We start from the raw sequence: 14948 nt of genomic DNA on the forward strand, positions 1-14948 counted from the left end.
ATTCCAACTTGCGCCTGCAAATTTCCTAATTTCATCAGCCCACCTAGTTTTCTGGCATCTTCGACTGTGCTTCCCTTCTCTTGGTATCCAATCTGTAACTCTTCTGGTCCACCGGTTATCTACCGTACGCTATACATGGCCTGCCCAGATCCATTTCTTTCTCTTATTGTCAGCTAGAATATCGGCTATCCCCGCTTGCTCTCTGATCCACACCGCTCTCTTCCTTTCTTCTAACGTTAAGCCTAACATTTTCGTTCCACCGATCTGTGTGCGGCCATTAACTTGTTCTCGAGCTTCTTTTTTAACCTCCAAGTTTCTGACCCATATGTTAACACCGGTAGAATGCAATATTTCTACACTTTTCTGTTCAATGACAGTGGTAAGCTCCCAGTGCGGATTTGGCAATGCCTGCCGTATGCACTCCAACCCAATTTCTTTATTCTCTAAATTTTCTTCTCATGATGAGGGCCGCCTATGAGTAATTGACCTAGATAAGCGTACTCCTTTACACACTCTAGAGGCCGACTGGTGATCCTGAATGCTTGTTCCCTTACCAGGCTATTCAACATTATGTTTGTCTTCTGCATATTAATCTCAAATACAGATACATACATGTATAGAAACATGGCCCCAGGAAAGTACACGAAGTACCTTAACAATGCTAACACATTAAAAGAGTAAAGATATCTAGGGTGGCAAGCAACGCGTGACCTTGACCTCTCCAAGCTGCTTGCATCGGAGCTCATACAGGCTCGCAGCTGTGCCTCGCGCGCCCATCGCCGTTTCAGATGGCGAGTAAATTTGCCTTCATTGAACGTTTTCCAATAAAAGCAAATTGCCGCCAAAAATTTGGTCTCCTTTTTTTGTTTATTTTTCTGATTTACACAGATTCTATAACGTTTATCGGCGTTAAGAAGAGAGCCTAGTCTGAATATCAACACAAGAAAATACAGAAGGAAAATGGAGCGCTGAACAACGCGATCACATAAAACTGAAATGCTCAACAGAGAATCCGAACAGACCTAGACCGAGGTGACGAGCTGTACAAGATCGTAGGTCCTCGCATAGCAAGTAGATCTGCGAACTAGATAAGAAGAGGGAGTGGAAATAGAGAAGTGACGACATCAACCGTTCTCGAGGGGCGCCAAGGCAAGTATCGGATGTGTTAAAATGATAAGGAAGAAAAATGCAGTTTTAGCTGGAAGAAGAAAAAGAAAGATACGCGCCGAGATTCTGTGCGCACGCGAACGTAGAGAATCGTCGACGCGGAATCGTCTTCGTGACGTCGTGTCAGCGAACTGTAATTTGTCACGACGCAGTGAGCCTGTCAAATGCAAAGGTGTTGCCATCGTATGCATATCTCTAGTCTATCGTGCACTTCTCCAGCAGCACTGAGAAAAAGAAATGCTTTTTGATGGCATGTTTCTCGACGAGCGGAAATGTGCTAGCTGCAGCGGAAAGCAAAAGTTCAGGCGGAGAGTTTGGAAGTGAAGCTGTTTTGAGAGAGTTGGCATGGAAACATTGCATCAATCAGAAACGTTGTTTTATTTTTTCTTAATTACCCGAAGTGGTAGATGCAACGCCCTTCAGCGCCTTATGCTTTCGTACTTGTTTCCGCACCCACGCCTATTTCCGTTGTGTTTCCATATGTGCTTTGAAATGATAAATTACGCGGCCGGAAGAGAAAAAAATATACAGACATTTGCGTGAGAAAATAAAATTAGTAACATAGATTAGTCCGGTATAACAATGCGAACATCTTGTTCATCAATTCTGTCATTGATAAAAGAACAAATATCTTAAATTCAAATGCACGTGAAATAATAAAATTAAAAGAATCGGAAGCTTGGGGTTGGTTTGATTGTTGAACAGTACTGATGCAAGATCTCTTGGGAAGGCCTTCATCCGGCAGCATGGGAAGCCAGCGCTGCCCAGTTGGTGTGCTGGGAAAATTTTAGGGGGAAACGGCCCTCAGCGCCATCAGTGAGAAAGCATCGTAAGCTTTTGTAGCAGAAACAAGGGTGGGGCAGCAGGGAGCACGTTGTTCTTACGTTTTACGCAGCTGTAATGATAGGAATTTGGGGGCGTTTTTTTTCCTTTCGCTCAGGGCAGTGTGCGCTTGTATAAATATTAAGAACGCTGTACAGGGTATAATCATCTAGCATGAATTTACTTGTTGAAAACGCCCTAAAAGTGCCTTGCGCCGTAAACAATATTCTGGAGCTGTCAATACTCTCAAGCATGCTGCGGCTGTATGGTTTCAAAAGGATCAACTCACTGGAAGAGTTTTTTCATGCAAGATAACTCGAGAAGGGCGAGGATTACATACAGTAAGTTGCTTTCGACGCTGAGAAAACGATCCTTGACAACTGCCCCGGTTCGTGGCTGCATGTAGATAAATAGAATTCACGAGTGAAGAAGCTGTAAGCGCCGTTAGATTTCAAGTATAAGTGATCCGTTATTCCTTTTCAGCATATTTAACACGCTAATCGAGACAGTTCATTTGTAAGCTTAGTGACGTTGGTTTCTTTGGAGCCAATTATGGTGTCTACGGCGCCAGAATTAAGCGTGTCAGCAATAGCGGCACGGCAACTCGCCGCACGCCGTTGCCGTTAGCGTAACGATGGTCGATGGCGGTTATGCTCGCGAACGGCGAGATCTCTTTGTGGTACAGAGGATGGGTACAGGACCCATTTTCGCAGCAGCAGCACAACGACGGGCCCAATCAGTGAGATAGGCTGGCGTCGCGGCAGCCTCACTGCCGATATCGTCGCTAGGGATTTTTCATTTCTCTGCGAAGCTGTAGCTTACGGTGCTTCAGAACAAACCACCGACGCAAACAATCCGCAATATTTTGATACTGTAGGTGTCATTTTAACTTCTCCTCAGAATAAATTCATAGAATGAAGACAATGCGGTCCTACTCGAGGCGCGTCGGCTGCGATGCGAGCAAGGCCGAGCCGGTTCACTATGTGCCAACTGCAACCGTGTGCACTATAGCTGACTCTATCAGAACTCTCGCTTGTGCTAAACGTTTTGCATTGGGCATCGATTTTCATAAATTAACAATTTACGCATCACTTTGTCTTAGCAGATGTTATTTTACCTGGATTAGAAGCATTATAGCCGATGTTCCTGTCGTCAGGGGCGGCTGGTGCAGCATCACAGCACTGTTTCTGCAGTAACAAGAAGTGTTCACCATTTGTGTTAGTTGTGAGGTTGTATCATTAGGAAGGTCATTTGCCTGAATTTCTTTTGATGCGATTGGTATACTTTGCCTACTTCAGCCATTTTGCGACTATCTATCTATCTATCTATCTATCTATCTATCTATCTATCTATCTATCTATCTATCTATCTATCTATCTATCTATCTATCTATCTATCTATCTATCTATCTATCTATCTATCTATCTATCTATCTATCTATCTCTATCTATCCATCCATCTATCTATATGTCTATATCTATATCTATCATCTATCTATCTATCTATCTATATATCTATCTGTCTCTCTATCGATCTATCTATCTATCTATATATCTATCTACTATCCTCTTAGGCCGACCCAGTGGTTCAGGTTGCCTGCCCGCTTTGTCCATTGTATGCGCTCGGGGTCAGGACGTCGTCGTAGTCGTTGCGTCGGCGTCATTCCAGCTTCGCGATCTGACTTTCGTCATGCTATCGTCGTCACGCCGTCTTCGCCAAATCAGTGGCCCCCTTGTTTGATAGCGTGGGATGCGGCGTCGTAGTCGAGACGCCATCACGTTCTTTCCGTCATGGGTCATTCCGGCTTATCTTATCCGACTCCCGTCACGCCGACACCGTCACGCCATCGTCGTCTCACAGTTGTCGTCATACCCCTGTCGTGATGTCGTCGTCGTCCCGCTGTCCTTTTACCATCGTCATCTTTTCAGTAACGTTATCCCACGGTCTTCATGCCATCGTCATATCATACCACTTTCGCCGTTCCGTCAACGTTAATATTCCTTCGTCATTCCATTGTAATTATGCTCCCGTCATTCAATCGTAATTTTCCGTCATTGTTGAGCCATCGTCGTCATCTTTTCATCACTCTACCAGTCGATATCATGCATTTCTTCACGTACTAGCGGTGTGATGTTGACGCGGTCCTTCCATCGTCGTCACTGAAGAACTTGCAACTCTTCGCGCGGCACTTGGTCTCGTCAGCCAAGAACAACCTGGAAGATGGACCCCGCACCTCCACCACGATGTTACTCGAAGAACGAGTCAGTAAGACGGGCAACTATTTACAGGTTGTATTTACAACAGCGGTTGCAGCGCTGACCGGTTAGGTTCACAGCGCGAGCCCAGCTCGTTCTTCTTCTTTTCTCGAGTGATGGCGCCCGCGCGCCTTGGTCAAACAATCAAATACCACACGCGTGTAGCGACTCGAAGGCAGTACTGCAGTCTTTACTATCAGCCCTGCGGCGCGAACCACACGAACAACTGGTATTCGACATTAGAGAGCTAATCCGTACCATGCCTGAGGAAGGACACCACGTGACCTTTCAGTGGCTTCCAAGTCACTGCGGAGTCATAGACAACGAGCGCGCCTATAACGCTGCTCGGTCAGCTCTTCAAGGCGACAAAGAAGAGCCGATTCCGTTATCAAGGACAGATGCCGCTAGAAAACTTCGAATGCTCACCCGCGATATAGCGTTCTCCACGTGGAACACACAAGTTTTCAATGCACCCGACTGCACCACCTAGACTCCTCGCCTTCGCATCCCAGCTGGTCCCTGCCGACGCGAAGCTAGCCTACTTTATCGAATATGGCTGGGAGTAGCCTTTACGAAGTCCATAACGGTGGTATTGCGTCACGCGCGAAATGTAGGAAAAAGTACAGACGAGAGTAAAGAGCGCTAACTTCCAACTCATGTTTATATGTAGATGAGCATGATTTATATGCGCAGCAAATAGAAAAAGCAAAGAAAAAGAGGTACACAGAGCCCGTGCATCGTTGATAAGTGATATCACTTTTTTATTTTTTATTTTAAACACGTGCCCACGATTGCCCTACGCCCTGTTAAGTAATCGCGCTCAAGCCGTGAGAGAGCAGTGGACGGGGTGCTTACGCAGCTGTCACCTAACTTGTAAATATTCTCTGCTTTAATTATTTCTCGGATTAACTGCGACCTATGCCTTGCCAATACCACGCAATCATAACGAAAGGGAGCGCATCCACAATCACGGCAAGTAATGCCATGATACCCCTGCACAGTATTGTACATGTTGTTTAGGGGCTCACGCAGGCGGTCGATTGAAACACCTGCCCGTCCGGCAGACATAAGCCACTTTAGTTTGAACTAGTAAAGTTGGACCGAGACGAAACGTGACTTATGCTTGATGGAGCACGAAGAAAAGTTGTCGTGTGGTGTGTTGACTCGTATACAAAGCTTCTGAAGTTTCTGGTGCCGAGAAGACCACACGTACGCTGGCGCCCTGGTCAATCTTTCGCCTTTGAGAAATGCTGGGCGCATACGACAGAACGACAGGCCGGCTCTTTTCAGAGTGGTCGCGTTTTTCAGGCTGGTACAAGCAACTTTTCAGCCACCGAAGAAAGCAAGTGCGCTGGATAGCTAGCTTCTTCCAGGTGCCTCACCTGTTGTGCGAAACTACGATGCATTCATTATGTGGGGGCAAGATTTCTTGAGGGCGTTGACAAGGCAGAGGTTAGTAATGCTCCTCTTTATTAACTTCGAGTGGGCTCAGCTGAAGGGCAAAAGTAGTTTGCCACTTCTTGGTTCATACATCCAGCAAAAGTTTGTAATAATCAAGGTTCAGTAATTATCAAGGCTTGCCCCTATGCTGATGATTATTTAGTGCTTGTAAAATGTAACAATGAGTGTCTCCAGAACATTGCGTCAGACACTATGGCTGTTTTTCGTTAGTGCCTGAAGCCGCTTGTTCTGTCGTTTGAATTACTCGATTCTTCCACTCAATGATTTCTTGAACTGAAGATTTTATTCACACCTACACACGTTTGCTGGATGTACGAACCAATAAGTGGCAAACCACAAGTTAGGGGACAACTGCGATAGCACCCCGTCTATGGCTGTCTCACGGCTTGAGCGCGATTACTTGGCAGGGTGTAGGGTAATCGTGGGCACGTGTTAAAAAAAGTGATATCACTTATCTTGGGATATCGGGAAAGTGACCGGTACGAGTTTGTTTGTAGCAGGCGTAAGGTAGCCGACTATGCTCTGCGTAGCTTATGATTAGGCGAATGTTAAATATGCAAGACACAAGTAGCATCGTTTCCACACATTCTGTGGGAATGTCAGGTCCAATATAAGGATGTTAATACCGAGACCCTCTCGTCTAGATGGCGCGCCGCCCTATGGAGCTCCCACCTCGACGATCAGCTATTGGCAATCCAGCAAGCCCGCGAGGCGGCGAAGAGGCAAGAACTCGACGTCCCCACGTGGGAGGCCTTGGCCGGGCCATTCAAATTGCTGGTTTTCAATAAAGTTTATTCTCCTCCTCTCACTTCCCTCTTTCTTTGTTTTTTCTGTTTGCTGCGCATATAAATCATGCTGATCTGCAAATAAAGATCAATTGGAAGTTAAGGCTCCTTACTCTTCTCTGTCCTTTTTTCCTACATTTAGCGCTAGGCAATGCCGCCGTTATGAACCACGACCAACTCGCCCAAGCTTCTACCCCATTACGAAGTTTTTTGCTTTCCGAATCGGATGGGCCGACGACGCCTCGTGTGATGACCGTGGTAGAGAGGAGACTCTTCAACATCTTCTCTGTGACTGTCCTCGCAACAATTTACAGATACGATCGCGTGCAATCGCGATAGCGTGCTTGTACCAAAGACCGCTAACAGAGGAAACCCTTTTAGAATGCCGACATCACAAGACATCGAGAGTGACGAGAGCTCTGTAGGAATTTTTAAGGACTACAGAATTGGACAAGCGGCTGTAGCCTGAACTGATGTTTACAGTACTGCAAGTATACTGTGTTGTGCAGTGATTGTATGCAGTGACAGTGACCGACTGTGATTGTGTATCTGTGCTTCCTTTTTTTCTCTATCTCTTGTTTTGTATCACTTCACCTCTCCCTTCCCTCTCTCCACAGCGTAGGGTAGAAAAACGGACATTCTTCTCTGGTTAAGCTTCCTGCTTGTCCCCTTTCTTCTGTCTCTCTCTTTGCTATCGCAATCGATGCTTCACCTATCGGGCGAAACTGTGGCTTTTTTATTCCGAGACTCCTTTTCCTGTATTGATTGTTATGAAAAGGAACTTTCAGATTGTTAATTAGGAAAAATCACATGAATATTTTATCGATCCAGGTTTTCAAGAACTTATTTCTCTTGACTTCATTTCGCTGGCCAGCATCGAAAACAGGCTATTTTTTTGTCTAATACGCTGACCGATGGGAACTTGGTGCACATGTACCCATGAAAGAAAGACAGCATATGGTTACCAAAGCATATATCAATTCACAAACTTGTATTGTTCATGACAGGCACTGCTGTAAAAGAATATCACATTCAAGCCCTATGCTTTTTTTATTCATACATGTTGGCTTGAGTGGATTGAACTTATGGATGTCATATGGAAGCGCACATATGTCGCCACATCTACGAGCAAAATGACATTAGAACTAATAGCACTAAAGTGATTGCGTCCATAAAATAAAAAAAAGGTTATGCCCTTTTACGTGCCAGAACTGCCGATATGATTGGGAGGCGTGTGGTAACGATGTGCTGTGGAATAATTTTTACCACCTGGAGTTCCTTAGCGGGCACACAATGCAGATAAACAAGCGTTTTTGCATTCCACCTTCAGCCGCCTGGATTCGGCCTGGATCAAAACCACGACGTCAAGCTCGGCAGAGTAATGCCATGGCCACGGGGCTACCACGGCGGGTTGAAATTAAATACTGTATTACTTGCTTTAATTCCATTTATCCTATGAAGTATTTATTCTGTCATAAACATTATACTAGTAAAACAAAGTCAATGCATTTGAATGTTAGAAAATGAACTTCGTATGAACACAGCCAGAAACTTCCGAATACAGTTACGGGTATTTTACCATCATAATCATCATGATTATCATCATCAGCCTATATCTATGTCCACTGCAGGACGAACGCCTCTCCCTGCGATCTCCAATTACCCCTGTCTTGCGCTAGCTGATTCCAACGTGCGCCTGCAAATTTCATAACTTCATCACCCCACCTAGTTTTCTGCCGTCTGCGACTGTGGTTCCCTTCTCTTGGTACCCATTGTGTAACTCTAATGGTCCACCGATTATCCATCCTACGCATTACATGGCAAGCCCAGCTCCATTTTTCTCCCTTAATGTCAATTAGAATATCGGCTATCCCCGTTTGCTCTCTGATCCACACCGCTTTCTTCCTGTCTCTTAAAGGGCAACTCCGGCGATTTTTTGACTATGTCAAGATAATGGCATTTCTAGGTTCCTGAGGCCCCCTGTCACGCGTATGATAGTAGAATTGCTCCGGAAATTAGAAAATAATTTTAAATAAGCAAAAAAGAGTGAGAACAAAACCGAAACTCGACTGGGTAACCGAGCGTACATCTTCGTGTGACCTCATGAATGCACCACCAGCGGGGAAGGCGCGCAATGCATGCCGGTCCCGTCAGCGCGGAGACCGAAACCGATGAAGAGCAGACGCTCAGAAGATTTGCCACCACGCCGCATCATTGGTACCACGTCCTCATATGCCAGTATGAGCTGCACCAGCTCCTCGGTCCTGTCAAACAGCGACAGCTGCGAATCTGGGGAATACAACAGCACAAGGGCGCTATAACGTAAAATGATTCCAAACTGTTTTGATTAAAAATCCACGATCGCCGCTCGCTGATTGGCTCATATTTCCGAGGCCGCGCCCACCTCGCCGGTGCGTCAAGCGACGTCACGAAACCGCAAAAACTGACACGCCATAGTGACGTTTACGCACTACTTATACTAAATTATGCCGATCAAAACAGGAAACATCGCAGAATCACCGGCGAGTGACCTGTTCCGTTTGGAATAAAAAATGGCGGCGTTCTTGCTGGTGCTTGCGGCGGCGGCTTGTCAGCTCGGGCGGAGGCGCGGAAGGAGAGAGGCCGAGGACGCGTTTGACATGCCAGACGACGTGTTTCGGCAGCACTTTCGTCTGAGGAAGGAAACTGTGCGGTGGCTGTGCGACGAAGTGGCGGAGGAGCTCGGAGGCGTGCGATCAACAGCGCTGTCGGTGGAGCGACAAGTGTTGTGCGCGTTGCGTTTCTTCGCGACGGGCAGCATTCAGGGGTCCGTAGGGAGCGAGGAGACGATTGGCGTGACGCAGCCTGCGGTCGGCAAGTGCGTGCGACGCGTGGCGGAGGCAATCGTCCACGCGCAACAAGTGGGTCCGGTTCCCGAGGACGTCACAGCAAAAGGCGGCCGTGAAGGAAGGGTTCCTTCGACGCGGCACCACTCCCGGCGTTATCGGCTGCGTGAACGGCAGCCTTATTGCCATCATCGCAAAGAAGGGCGACAACAAGGCGGCATACATGTGCCGCAAAGGCTTCTATGCCCTTAACAGCATGTTCGTCAGTATCGTCATGTTTGTCTAATTTGCCCTTCGTAGCAACGCGTGGCTGATGCTGAGCACGCTTTCGTCAGATTTGCGACGCCGGCATGCGAATTCTGGCCATCGAAGCTCTGCGACCGGGGTCGGATCACGACGCATACGTCTGGAGAACGACGTGGTTGCGTCGTCGGTTCCAGGAGGGACACATTGCTAAGGCCGGCGAGCACCTCCTCGGTGAGCAGAGGGGAAAATTCGTACAGTTCCCTAGTAGCACACAATAAAGTGTGCTCCCGCCGTAAGAGAACGTTGGAAGCCCTAACCGTTTACATGATAGTAGCATGATAAGTATAGGCGACATAGGTGGGATGTTAAATTTTTTAATGAGTATCTGCGCGAAGCAAAATGACATCTAACTGCTTTATTGCAAGCTAATTTTGATTAGGTGTGTACATTATGAAGCGCAGAGCGTTTGTCTTGCCACATTATTTTTTACACTGACATTAATTCGAGAATACAGACCACAACTCGGCCAAACGGCCACCTTGCTGGATGCTAATAATATGAAGTTTACTATTTACTACCAGCTATTGTTATCTGTCCTGATCACAGCAGCATCAAGTGCTCAGCCTGTACATTATTTTATTACAGCCTCTGTGTAGTATGTGTATGTAACATGACTCATGCTTCACTAGCTCAACCATGCGCATTTGATTTGATACCATTTTTATGCTCGTGCAGGTGACAACGGCTACCCCCCGGAACCATGGCTCCTGACTCCGGTCCCAGGCCATCCTCCTGCTCACACTGCAGAAGTCAGGTACAACACTGCACACGCTTCCATGCGGTCCGTAGTGGAACGCTGCATTGGACTTCTGAAGAGCCGCTTCCGCTGCCTTCAGAGGTACCGTGCCCTCATGAACCAGACCGCGCAGCCAACATCGTTGCAGCGTGTGCAGTGTTGCACAATTTGTGTCTTGATGAAGGTGACAGTGCGTTTGATGAGGTTGATGATGATGACAGCAGCAACAGCAGCAGTGACGATGCAAACGGTGGCCCCCTCCCACTTGTAGTTCCCCGAGCGAGGGCAGCACGCATAATGTACCTGAAAGGATGTGCTGCCCGTGACAATGTAATTACATTATTCGGAACCACACGACAGCAGCACCAGCACTACCTGCGAAGGGTGCGAAAGCGGCTGCGTCGGCAGCAGCACCGACAGCAGCAGTAAACGTGCCTGCAGTGTCAGGCACATATGCCTAATAAAGAGAAGGAACCAACGTGAAGACGCATTGGCAATGAGTGGATAGCGTGGTGTTTTTTTATAGAATCTGCTAAATTACCACCATTGCTTTCACATAGCGTGTACCAATGAGCTGTCGCAACTGGAGATTATTGCATAATTCCACTGTGACACTACTTAGTAGCTGTGGATAGACAACGTTGTGGTCATTAGCAGAATGTCGTAGCCACTTCTCTGGGTAGCAGGAGTTTGCTAATTGAATTGCAGCTGCTGCTGTTGCTACTGTCGTCTTGATGCATTTATCTACTGGCATCACCGCCACTGTCACCGCCGTCTGCACTGTGCATGGGAGGATATTGGACCGTCTCCTCGCTTCCTGCTTGGGCCGCAGCAAAGCACACTTTTCGCTCCATCATATGTACTGTTCTTGCACACCTTGCAGGCCCCACACAGCTTTGCCACACAGCCTCCGCACAGTTCCTTTTCAACAGGCCAAGTCATGCTGACACAGATTGCCTGGCATGTCAAGCACATGATGCTCCCTTGGATGTACATTCATTTGTACATAGTTGTATAACTGTACATATATTTGTAAAAAGTGATATCAAGTGCCAGTGATGTTCTTGAAACTCGCTCCTTCATGTCCCTACAGTAAACGAACAATTTCAACACATCTTCAGTGTCATGTTTTATTCGAAGTGAATACCAGTCATCATGATACAAATCAATGTACACAGGGTACGATTTCACGGTGCCGAAGTGACACTACGGTTTCCACTAAACGGGATCTAATACATTGTGAAAGGCTGCTGGCACACATTAAATCACATAAATGTCTGTCATTGATACTGTTTTTCTTTGGGCTCATCCACAATCATTTGCGTTCACCCAGAAACTTCACAGGACAAAAAGGTGTTGCAAGACTTGCCTGTTATGCATCCGTGTTTGTAGCACAAAATAGATGCTATTTGCAATAACTACTGCCACAATAGGGCCACCAGTGTGAAAGTGCAGTCCGGCGCCTTTAAGGAATGACAGGCATGAAAAAATACCGTGCACTTCGATAATCTGACATATAACAAGACCAACAAGAACAGCCTGGCAGTGAATGTAGCAAAATAATGGCTACATTGGGTGTATAAAAAATTATCAACATCAATGGGGACTAGATTGCATTGCTATCACCGATATGGCAACCTGTATATCACAATAACTATTGCAAGTAACACGCACGTGTTGCTAAAATAAATAATATGGCCACTTGTGGGTTCCATAGGGCAAACAAAAATTGGAAACAACATAAATATAGTGTTAAAATCATAACAGTGGATTTCAATACCTGTTATCACAGCATTTGTGTGTGAAACACTGTTGTGGCTAAAATAAAAGTGACCACATAGTCAACATGTTCCTTGAAAAGCAGCGAATACATAAATAGCTCATAAACAACAAAACGAAAGCACACACCTAACCAAAAAGATGAAACATTAGACATACAGTTCACTCACTAAGACAAACTTGCTCAGCAAGTGGAACTAAACATAAGAAAAAACTTGCAATAAATTATGCATTATGCGAAACATTAAATAATAAACAAATGACATAATGAACAACATATAATGGTGACTCGTGCCACAAACTACGGCTGAGGCGGCTCGCGGAGGCCACGGGCGAGGGCAGCCGCGAGCTGGGGGAAGGTGGCTGCGACGAGGGCAGTCGCCTTCCGCAAACCCCTCGTCTCCACCACCAACTGCTGCTGCACCACGCGAGAGGCCCTCTGCTCCTCCACCAGTTGTTGATGATGCTGCGAAAAAAAATGCACTTACTGCAGCTAGAGGAAACGAAATTAAATTGTTCGTTTCATCAGTGTTTGCAAGGGTTACACTTTCAGCACGATTACTCTAGAGGGCAGTGAGAACGTATGCATATGACGTGAGAAGTTGAAGTGCAAACTGTATATGTTCTGTTATGTTATCATCTTCAAAGACAGAAAATGCTACCAAGCCACCTTTGTCACTAAGAAGGCAATGTCGGTGATAACCACGGAAATGCTTGGTAATTTGCGAAGTAACAGAATGAGAAAGCATCTCACAGAGGATACATAAGTAAACAAACCAATGAACACTTCAGCCCAGTGAATACGGATGCCCTCTTAAAAAAAGTGCAACCTGGCCTAGTTGTACGTACCTGTCTGTTTTGCTCAAGAAGCGTCTGGTGGAAGGCGACAGCCTCCACGTTTGCAGCCTCCGCCAGCTGCCTCTGCCTCGCGCATTCCTCTGCTGTCCTGCAGGCCGCATCCTCTAGCGGCTGCTGCTGCCGAGGTGGTCTTTGGGGCTGCTGCCGAGTTGGTGGTCCTTAAAAATTAAATGGGCAAAGAGGATAACAAATTTGTTGTGCTCTTCTATGTTGAACATTCACTGGTTCATAGGTAGAAACATGGGAAACTATTCCCGGCAACAAGCTGTAGGCAATATAAACCTTACAGTTGGATAAATAAATAAAGCGACACCGCAGCACTACAATATGCTGCACCAATATTAATTTCTACACGACAACTTGAACGCTACAGAAGCTGCATTACAAGTGGTATGATTAGTCAAACAGAATATAGTCTTGCACAGTCAGATTATGGCAGGGACTAGCTGTGTTTCTTTGTAGGTGACTATGTGAAATAAATTTTTTTCTGTTTAAAAGTTCACAACAGGCAGTGAGTGCTTTCTTCTGAAGGCTTCACATTTCAATTGCTGTTAAAGTGCCTTAAGTGCAGTGCCGCTCGTCCCCGGCTCTGTGCCCCCGGACAGTTGGGGTGGGGCCGTCGGGAGAGGCACATGGGCGGCAGCGGCCTCTTCCTCGCTGGAGCTTGCCTGCTGCAATAACAAAGCATAGTAGACACACTATGTGAGCATTGCACCTGATGAATATGATTTGAATACTGTTATTGTTGCTTCAGTTCCATGAACTGTTTGCCAAGTCTATTCAAATTTATTCACTCTGTACAGAATATGCTTGATACATCAACTGAATTACTCGTGACTACACATGCTTCACGGAGTAACGAACCATATAATCAATCACAGGACATTTCCGAACAGCATTGGTTTTCTATGTTATTCTAGGGGGGGCCAGATTTTCATTTCTGCAAAGTATGGATATCATGTGCTGGCATGTGTTCTTAATTGCAAGAAAACAGACATAAACACAAAGCAGTAAAACATTCATCAGCTCTGAACAGTGCAACTTCCCCAAACCGGTCCACATAGCAACACAAAACACTACGCACCTCGGCGTCATCAGCAAAAAAATCGACCGGCGCGTAGCCTGGGCCGGTGCGGCTCAAGACGTCCAACACACGTCCCTCCAGCCCGCCCAACCTGCCTCCTCCTGTTTTCCTGCAAAAACATGAACACAGTGAGCTTACGTTCCGAAGTATGTTGAAAGCTGCAGGCTCACCTCTTCTCCAACCCAACTTGCGCGGCAAGTTTTTTCAAGTCGTGCACAATTCGCGCCCAATACTGGCGCCAGCGCCGGGCTGTTTTTACAGCCGGCCCTAGCGCGTTGAGCGCGGCCGTCAGCTCGTTCCACAACGCTTTTTTATGCGCAGCACTCATACTTGGCGAGAGGCTTGTGGCGCCTCTCGCCAAGTACGGGTGCTGCTCCATAAACTCAACAAGCAGAGTGGTTTGAGCTGCCGATACGCGGGGTCCTGAAGGTGCCGCCATTTTTTCGTACTTTCAATTTTCGCCGGACCGCAGCAAATTAATACAAGCAACAAGTCGTATCGTTTACCATATCATTTCACCATGCCGTTAAATAATAGCGGTTACACTTACTCAATGTTTTGTAACATTGTCACAACATAATCACTGTTTTTCTGAAACGTAATAAACTTCACAAACAAACAAAATAACAGATCATTTTCCCCGGTTAAGTCCACTTCCAACATGTAGGGGGGATTTATCACTGCGCACTTGTCACCAAGTACAGGATAATCGAAACTGTAAATAGACAACCAGGGGTCATCAGAAAGAAAGTGAGAGAAATAGAGACCGTGAATTGGATGCAAAGAATGGAAACGAAAAGGACAATGGAGATTTACAAGAATGAGAAGAAAGAAATTAGAAGGGAAAATCTGTACGATAACACAAAGGGC

General features: G+C 46.3%; 1 pseudogene; it reads left to right on the plus strand.

Annotated features, from left to right (window-relative positions):
* Positions 1 to 9042: 9042 nt before the first annotated feature.
* Positions 9043 to 11036, plus strand: LOC119443702 (putative nuclease HARBI1; annotated as a pseudogene).
* The last annotated feature ends 3912 nt before the right edge of the window (positions 11037 to 14948 follow it).

The sequence above is a fragment of the Dermacentor silvarum genome, chromosome 3 (assembly GCF_013339745.2).
Source record: "Dermacentor silvarum isolate Dsil-2018 chromosome 3, BIME_Dsil_1.4, whole genome shotgun sequence".
In the NCBI taxonomy this organism is placed as follows: domain Eukaryota; kingdom Metazoa; phylum Arthropoda; class Arachnida; order Ixodida; family Ixodidae; genus Dermacentor; species Dermacentor silvarum.